The following is a 10184-nucleotide window of genomic DNA, read 5'->3' on the forward strand; positions in this document are numbered from 1 at the left end:
AAATACCTTACTCTGTGTCAGAGCCAAACTCTCACAGACTCCTTCAACGCAACATTGTACTGGTGCTTCCAGGGACAGCCGAAAGCCTGTTGTCTGCCGGTGCTTCTCTCTAGTGATGCTTACAGTGTAACTCCTGTACTCTGACTTGCTTAGGGCTCGTGTTATACTGCACCTCGCCCATCTGAAGATGTTCCATCATCTTTCCAAATTGTCGTGGGAGGAGGAACGTGAAACCGACAACCAGCATTCTTTGTAAGCTGAGCACTTGGGCAGGCCACCCTGGAGAAATTCGGGTGCCGCCTACCTGATTAGCAGAGTGCCCACAGCTGAGTGTTTCTTATGGTGGTGTATAGCCACACATGCCTTAGTGCACCTAATAAAATTTATTCCTCAAAGATGGCAAAAACTAGACAGAACGTTGCCCACAATCATCCACACTTTGGCTCTTGTCCTGTTGTAAGAATGTTGAAGAGAAGAACATTTCCTAATAGAAAACCTGCAGAATACATCAAGGTCTATGCTAAACTTCCACCTTTGATCTTGGAGGCCCTTTGTATGTCGTAGTCTGACAGTGCAATTTGGCAGAAATATAGGGCAAAGGGAGGAGGTGAAGTTGGAAGAGTCCGCTAGACCGATGGGTTACATCGGATCACATAAAAGCCATCTGGAACTATATCCAGCAGATCTCAAGCAGTACACCCTGGTCCACCCTCTACCAGGGAAGAGTTCCAGCCCCAGCCACAGTTACTAATGTTTGACAAATGTCCTTGAAATGGCTTCAAAGGTTGCAGCTAATTCTGCTTGTATTTGTACATTCTCAGTTAAGCAAAACTGGTCAAGGGATAGCTCAGTGGTTCAAGCATTGGCCTTGGCATTGTTCAGTCCTTTGAGGGAGGCCATTTAGGGTCTGGGGCGAGTATATTTACAAAAAAAAAAAAAAAAAAAAAATCTCTCATGGATGGTGCTTGAGCCTGCAGAGAGGGTCAGGGGCCTGAACTCAATGACCTCTCCAGATCCCTTCTAGTTCTGTGAGATGTATGTAAGCCTTCTTTGCGGATAACTGCTTTCTTGTCTCTCCTAAATGTTTAATGGTGTTTTGTTGTGTTTTAAAGCACTCTGAGTGACAAAGGCTCTGTTGGCATATTCCAGAATGTGATCGTGGAGCTGGAAACTGCTCCCCATTCCATGGTTCTTCAAACAACTGTGCTTTGCCCTGTTAATAATTGATGAAAGATGTAGTTGTGCTGCTTGCATGTTGCTCTCTCAGGAGTGATTAGGAAGCTGTGCTAAAAGCAGACCTTTGCACACGTGACTCGGGTTCTGTGCAGTGCCATAATGTGCCAGCCTTTGGATAAAGGCCACTCTTTGGATGGATCGTTCTTCCCCAATGGCACACACCTTTGCCAGTTGGTGTTTACATGGTAAACAGACTAACCTTGAGCCCTGGGGGATGAGGAAATGCTCGGTAGCCTTTCAGAACAGGCTACAGTGCACATATATTTTGTGTGGCATCAGTTCTTGGAAGTCTCCTGGTCTCTTGGGTACCAATTACTTTGATTTAAGCCTGGTTATAGCATGGCAGCTATCAGAATGGTACTGCTATCTTCCTGGCAACAGATGAAGCTCAGTTACTCATGCTGATTCTTTTAGATAGCCAGCTGACAAATCCAAAACTGCTAATCCTGAGCTGCTGGTGATGTGGTGGTAGATGTTAAGATTAAACTAAGTCACCAATTGGCTTCAGTGCACCTTTTCTGAGGGGTGCTGGAGGATAGTCCTGTGCAGTTGCTCATGTAAGCTATGGGGGCCTTGTCCAGTACGCCCTTTGTTTCTTCTCTCTTCAGTTACTACATGGGGTATTTAAGGGGAGGTAGCGAGGCCATATGGGTGCTAGTGTCTTCTGCACGCTAATACCTGGCTCAAGCTCTTCTGCCTTGTTTGGTGTCTAATGTGCAGACTGAAGCATGGAGGAGAACCAGCTACCTGAGACTCAGTACAGGGATGCTGAAGAACGCTTACAGGTTGAGGGGAAACAAGCAGGTGGCAGAACTCGCCTCCATAACCCAGCCTGAGGGGGCTGGTCTGCTGTTTGCTTCTTATGTTCCTCCCATGGCCAGCTGGAGGGTTCTGCAGTTGCTAACTGAAGTTCAGGTATTTACCATTTCCAAGATGGCTGCCTGCTGTCTGTGCTTGACTAGAAGATTGCAGCCATTTCTTTCAGCCACAGGCCTCACTTGTCCCCTACTGTGGCTGTCTTAAGGTTAAGGTCTGTCAAGCCCCTGACCTTCAAACCACGCCAAAGTTGCCCTGAGTTCAGAATAACGCAGCCGACTTCCTGGGCACTGTTTCACACATGCAGCACAGTTCTCTTTATAACCTCCATTGATGAGGGTTAGGGACTGATTTGATCTGCAAAGTTGTATTAGGTTTAGGCCCCCACCTATTCAGTGACTGTTTCAGAGGTGTGGATGAACAGATGGACGTCCAAGGAGATGGCATTCAGAGCGAAGGATGAGGCCGCGGTTACAAACCATGGAGGCCAATGGAAGGTCTGAGCTGAGCTGAAGTTGTGCCTGGGGCTGCTGTTCATGCCCATAGAGCCACTCCATTTTTGAGCACTGCCAGGCTTGTTCAAGAAAAAGTAACTCAGGGACACATCAAAGATGCAGCAAACTGATCTGACAGCAGTAACTACGGTGAGAAGCAGAGAAAAGAAAAGTGACATGAAAAAGTAGATGAAAGCTGAGGGCCAATAATAGACTCTTGGGACACCACAGAACAGAGGTCTGGGCCCATACTGAAGACGGTTTTGTAAGAACAGAGACAGAAGGGAAGGGAAGTGTAGGAGAATCATTGCTTTGTTTGGGGGGTGGGGGGGGTCTAGTGTAGCAGAAAGGAGACCCCCCATGATGCCACAGGCTGCACAGAGGTAATGAAGGAGGCATTCAGACCGTTCCAGGCTTTCCTTCAGAAATGGGAATTCAACGTAGGCACCTTAGTAACATGAGAATCCTGAGGCTGTCAGCAAAGATTTAGGAATAGTATTCCATTAAAATCACGGACTAACTCTGTGAAAAGGGCCAGTTTAATCCTGATCATTAGACGATGATACTGTTCGGTAGAGTCAACTGGCCTTTGGGCTCAGACTCAGTGGCTCCGTGTCTGCTTTTTTGCAGAGCCTGTACTTTTTCTTCTAGCAAACTTCCAATTAAAAAAAAAAAAAGAAAAGAAAAAAGTTTTTAAAAACACCCTAAATCAATACCTGCTGTGCTGTGACTAACCCCCTCAGGCAGCACTGCAGCTAACTCATAACTCCTCCTCCATTCAGAATAAAGGGGGAGTTCTACTAGAAATACACATGTTAACCAAAGGTGAGGGCACTGAGGAATGCAATTCTGCAGTAAACCAGGGAGGAAATGGGAACGTGGGTCGGCAGCTGCCAGGTGTGACACAGTTTCTTATGTTTCCTCACGGGTAGAGCAGAACGCCTCTTTGCTAGCACAGCGTTCTGGGCTGGGTGGAGTTTTTCATCCTGCAAATGTCTGGAATGCAAGGTCTTAATTTTCCAAAGTGTTTTACTTTTGTTTTGTTATTAACATTCCCTCAGTCTCTTCTTGGGGATTTTAATTATAAGTGTGCTGCTTTATGGGAATGCAAAGGGAGAGCTTGGAGCCTTCGTTAATTCTGCAAATTAACCTTTTTATGGTTTTATTTTTATGCTCCCCGCCCCCCACTTATCACTTGCTCAACACATGGAAGTGAAACTTCTCCATTTAACGTTCCCCAGGCTTTATAACTGTCTGTGTAGCACGTGGCTGCCAGCTACACAACGGTCATGGAGTGGAGCTCCTAAGGAGGTGTTCCCCTCCCAGTTTTTAAATGGCCATTGGCAAGAATAAGACCCGTTGGAAACCAATTTATATTTCTTTTTATTTTCAAAGTCTTTGCTCCTCTCTGGCGGCACCAGGGGCAAAAAATGCTTTGAGACCAGAATCTCCACAGTTTTAACACCGGGCTTTCAAGAGCCTACCTTCCTAGCTGTGAGACGGTCATGCAGAAGTCTCTCCATGGCTCTTGCCATGGCTCTGGAGTTTAATTTCCTGCATGGAAAAGGAGGGGGATACAAGTGGTAGCAGTAACACAGATGGAAACACTGTACCTGCCTCAGTAGCAGCGCGGCCTGTAAGCTGTGCGCTTGTGCAGCCACGCGGAAGCGATTCAAATGCCGCCCACCCGATTAGCAGAGCACCTGTGGCCAAGTTTTTTGTTTTTCCGGGTGGTGCCCATTCACACATGCTTTTGTACCCACAAAAATTACTCTGCACATGGATGGAAAATATTAGAGTGCATATTGCCTGGTAGAAGCAACACTTAGCATTTCTCTATGGTTCCTTTTTCACATGGGTCTGGAAGTGCATCGCTAAGGTGCTGAGCATACCCTCAGGTGGACAAATATCACTGTACCTATTTCATAGATGGGGTGAGCGAACTACACAGAGGTTAAAGCAAGTGACTTGATCAAAGTTACACGGTCTGTCAGCAGAAGAGGTAGGGACAGAATTTAAGCCTTCTGACTTTTACCTGTTTTAATTTGTACACCACAGCAAACATTGCCTGTATCTATGCCAATGGCGATTCATGGGTGAAGGCTAGGACAAGCAAGTCACAGAAATGCTAATATTGCTTAGGTCTATAGCCTCAGACCCTGGAAGAGAGACCAGCGTACATGTAACAAAAGCAAACCAAGTTATTTAAATGCTTTTGATACACAGTAAACTTGTTCCTATCTGACAGCTCTAGGACCATGAGGTTGCTGGATATTCACATATTCTGGATAATAGAGAGGTATACCTAGCAATGCATTACACTGAAGAAAAATAAGATTAGATATGAAGACACCAACAAAAAGGTATGGGGAGTAGTTTATTTACCAACAACAGTTGTATTGTACAATGCAAACTTATACTGTATTTGCTTTATTTAGTTGTATTTACTTTCACTGTACTGTACTTATGGACACTGGAACTAATATTACTTATGGTTAAAATGCTGGTTACTTGAGAGTTCTGGGTGACAGAATGCCAGATATGAAAGCGTTTACTATATGTGGTTTTAAGGAATTGCTTGAACAGCTATGCTTGGAAGACATCAGCATTTACCCTCTTACGAGTGGGAAGAAGCTCAACCCCAGCTTTTAGTTAAGGAAGCTGTAGGACTCTTGGTTTCTGCATGACTCTGGTCATGTATCCACAGAATGTCATGTTCATAGACAACAATAAAGTTGTCATGTCATTTAGGAAGTGGTGATCTCTTAACAATTATGGCAAAAAAGAAAAATAGAGGTTCCGAGTTCCTATTGTCTCTAGATCTCATATGCTTATTTATGTATATTTATATATATATTATATATTTTTATTTATAAATATTTTTATTTATATATATTATATTATATATATTTTTATATATTATTTATATATTTCGCATTGTCTCTCGATCTCATATATTTAATTTACAAATCAAGATTTTTTTTTTGCCCGCCCTAAAAGTTCATCCTAGATTTCAAAGTAAAGACTGACTCAAGCCCACTCCCTCTTACCTATGCTAGCCCAGCATGTCTACCAGCAGTAGAAAAACAGTAAAAACGTCTTTTCACTAAATTGAGCCAATAGCCAGCTGAGCACAAACAAGGAACAGGAGATATCTGCCATTGTTACAGTTGCTTTTCTGACAATAACAGCCCTTTACGGTGGATGGGAGACAGCTGGAAAAACTGTCTTTTTAAAAAACAAGGACACAATTTGTGATAACTTTAAAACAGGCCATTGGGGAAGCGAGCCTAGTGATGGAAATGGCAGGCAGGAGGCCTGCTGGATTATCGTACTGTTAGGTTTGGCGAGGACTTCTAGTGAGTCATCTAGACCATGCCTCTGACTATGTCAGGATTAATTTCATTATCCCTAAACCACCTTGGACCTAGAGAGCTGTCTGGTGTGAACCTTGAATGCTTCCACAGCTGACAAGCCCACAGCAGTCCCTCTGCACTGTGTTCCATTGCTGAAGCTGTCCTACTGTTTACATATTTAGCCTAATATTTAACTTGAACTTATCCTCTTGTAGTTTAAGTTCATTAGTTTCTTGTCCACTCCTTCCTGGCTCATCAGAATGGAACACTACCCTCCTGATAATGTCTCTTTATAGCTTAACCTGGGTTGAAAAGAGCACAGTAATTGCCAATTTGGAGACAGACACTATCCTTCTACTAACACAGCCAGATACACCATTTAACCTCGCTCACAGCACCACAATGCTCCCTTTTATTCACTTTGTCATCCCCTGAGGCCCGAGGAACTTCTCTGCAGCACTCCTGCCTAGCCAGCAGTGCCACCCCTTCTCCCCCGTCATGTTTTTGTGATGATTATTTCTTTACTGAATTTCACTTCTCTTTTGCACGCCATTAAAATCCTGCTCTGACTGGACTACTGTCCTCCAGAGTATTTGGAACCCACCAAGAAGCCTGCCAGCTGAGGGATTGGGTACTATCCTGCGGCCAGTATTTCATGCTTCAGTGTAAGTTGCCCCTTCAGCCCCATAATACCTGGTTACTTTTACAATCCTCTTTCTGACGGAAAAAGTTGTTTGTCTCTGTGGAGCTTAAACCCTGAACATGAGTCAGTTTATTTCACCCTTATCATGAATTTGTATAGTTGTAACTGTTCATGAGTCAAAGCATTATCCTGCTCTTCAAAGCAATCCACCCACGGTATTAGCCCTTGTATTCTCACGTATCAGCTCAGTTCCAAAGGGTAACCGTACACGGTGTAAAGCAGTAGTACCTTTTATTTGTGCTGAGTGTACTACCCCCTAGGTTTATTCATCCACCTTTCTGGTATTGTATTATTGGTCAGAGTAAAACAGAAGGATGGTTCACTTTTTTCTGTGTCCTTTATGATTCTGTACACGGCCATAGTCTCCTTTGCAAATTCACCATCTCAGCGGAAATAACCCTCGTTCACATCGTCTTTTATCAAGTGTAAATTCTGTCCAGTCCTCTAACAACTTTATTGCTCTTCTCTGGAGAGTTTTAAACCACTGCTATGCTATCTTTAAAAATGTAGCAACCAAAATTAGACATACACACTTTCAAAAGAGTTCAACATAACTGCAGCACAACATTTTAAATAATTTTCAATGCATCCAGGAGTATCATCTAATTTTGAGCTGCTCCTCTGCACTAGACGGGCTGCTTCATTCAACTCTTCACGAAGGTCAAGATTTTCAGACTTGAGTTCTTAAAAGTAGACTCCTAAATTCATATTTAGCTTCACAGTAGTTGCCACACTAGATCAGATGCCCAGTGCATCTACTTCAACATCCTGTCTCTGACTATGGCCAGATAGAAACGTTACGTAAAGCAGTAAATAATGTATATCTGTCATAGCTTTTATATATTTTATATTAGTATAATTTATTAAATTAACACAGCTGTTTTCCCCATTCTGGGGGCTACTGCCTTGCAGTTCGGGACTATGTCCAGAGTTCTAAGGTTCAAGAATCACAGCTTCTGCCTTTGGTTCTGCTATGTGAGAGAGGCTCACCAAAACTGCCGCTACTGCTTGGGCAAGATGCAGGTATCTGCAAAGTGCAGCATTTGTTGCTCACTTCCATCAAAAACTCACACAGCTCATGAGCGTTGCCTGAGGAAACATTGTTCTGGAGAAGGTTCTGAGGCCCTAGTCCAATTTGGGACAGGCAGACCCTCTCGAACATTAGATGAGCAGCACGTCTCCAAGCATGTGCTTAGGAGCAGAGTCTGCAGCTCCTAACCCCGAGGGACTCTTCCTCCATGGCTTCTTATGAGAGTAGAGTCCATTCTCTTGGTCACAAGGCCAGATCCCAGTTATGGGGGAGAGGAGAGCCCTACATGAGTGCATCAAGTTTGGATGAGCCCTTGCAGAGCAATCCCAAGGAACCAGAACCACTGAAAAAACACCCAGGCTGGAGGATAAAGTGTGGAAGAAGAATCCCACTGGTTCCATTGGCGATTCTAGCTCTGAAGCACAATGACCGTTATCCACTGGTTCTGGCTAGGAATGTGGGTCCAGAATCACCAGCTCACTCATCCAAGGACTTCATTAGCTCCCAAAACACACCAGAAACATGGGCTTCAACCTTCAGACCCCCAAACAGTGGGGTGCCTGGAGACAGATACAACACCAACGGAGATCATCTCTTATTCAGTGTTCTATCCTGCCTGGCCCAGCCTTCCTTCAACCGCACTGGAGGACAACACTACTTCAGTGTCTCAGGAACCACCTCATCTTCAGCAACAGGCAGGAATGACTTGGTACGAAAGAACCCACCATTGGAAGGGGAACAGTTTTCAGACTTGGACAAGGCAGATGTTCTGGCCACTCCTCCATCTCCTCAGAAAGATATGACCCCTGGTAGGCAGTTGAGGAAATCTAGACACTACCATCAGGATGCAGTAGAAGGGCCCAGGGCTCTCCCATATTGGCCTGAGTTCCCTGGGAGGCTCTTACTAGTGCCTGGCTCTGCCTTCTGGCCTGGTTGGGGGCAGGCCCTTGTGGGGGAGGCAGGAAGAGCAGAGGGAGGCCACTGAGAGAGACATGCCTTGAGGCAAGAGGGGGTGAAATCCCACCTTAGGCCTCCACACCACGAAGAGACTATTGGTGCCAGCAGGGTCTGCCAGTGCCACTTTCCACCTTCCCAGAGAAATGCTGCCCCCTCTGCCCCACTCCAAATTATACCCATGTTAAAAAGCAAATATGCATGGCCCCCCTGTGCCCTCCACCCAGCTCCTGGATATTTTGCAACCTGCAGGCCCAAGTAAGGGGATGCTTCCAGTTTTTGCCCCCTCTACGACCATGACCTCTGCTCATGTCCAGCCACCTCCAGTAGGTTGCTTTTGCATCTTATTTTAGACCAGCTTTCTACTGAGATGCCACCACCGCTTCACTCTTTATATTCAGAGACCGTGTCAGACTCTTCACTCACAACTGGGATGTGATCATGACAGACTTGGTCTTTATAATTATTCATCAAGAATACTCCAATGAGTTCTTTGCTCCCCCTCTTTTAAGGGCCACTCTCACAAGGTGATTCTTCATCAAAATTGGACTCGCTCCTACAACAAGTGGCAAGCACAGCTCACCTCAGTGTCAAAGAGAAGGGTTCTATTCCCAGTAATGTCTTTCCTAGCCCCCCCAAAAAAACAAAGGATGGATACCCAGTCTGGAGCTTTAACAATGAACCATCCTTAGTCAAAAGTAGAAATTCAGGGTGCTTACATAAGCATCAGTTATTCCCTCCATAAGGGAGGAGATGTGGTTTCAGGTAGACATACCTCCTTCCCACAGAAGGTTTCTGCAGTTTATGCTGGAGCAAGAATATTTCAGTTCAGGATCCTTCTCTTTGGGTTAGCAACAGCACTCATAATGTTCACAGAACACTACTCTGTGGTGTCAGCCCAAATGAGATGTCAGAGTTTCGCAGTTTCCTAAAATCTGGACGACTGGCTCTCAGTAGGTCACTCGTGCCATGAGGTCACGTTGGTGGAGGATTTTCTGCTCTGTCTTCTAGCAGTTCTGGATGTCTGCCAAAACACAGAAAAGTTCATTTGATCACCGACACAGAAAATGAATTTCATCAGTGTGACACTGGACTCTGTTTCCATGAGAGCTTTCATTCCCACAGAAAAAACTTTCAATTAACGAGCAGCCTGATAGGCTAGATTACTCGCAGACTGAGAACTATGGTCAGAATGTGCCTTTTAGGCCACATGGCTGTGTGTACTTGTGAGAGGCCGTTCACCAAGCTTCATTTACGATGTTTGCAGGACTTGCTCTGGGCCGTCTACGCATCAAAGATCACATCAAGTTCCATGTATCTTTTCCCACCAGAGTCACAGCCTCTCTTGCCTGCTGGTTGAACATGGAAAGCAGGCAAATGGGCATTTCTTTCGACACTCCCAACTTCACCTCCTTTCTGTGTTTGGGGCGCTCACCTCACCATCCGCGCTGCACAGGTACATGAACCCCCATAAGAGGGAAGATTGCATGTCAGTATAGTAGAACTAAGAGCAGGTGAATCTGGCTTGCAGAGCCATTCTCCTGCTTATACATTCACATCATAGCAAAGTGATGTCAGACAACAGCACCACAGTC

This window comes from Carettochelys insculpta, chromosome 6 (assembly GCF_033958435.1).
Source record: "Carettochelys insculpta isolate YL-2023 chromosome 6, ASM3395843v1, whole genome shotgun sequence".
In the NCBI taxonomy this organism is placed as follows: Eukaryota; Metazoa; Chordata; order Testudines; family Carettochelyidae; genus Carettochelys; species Carettochelys insculpta.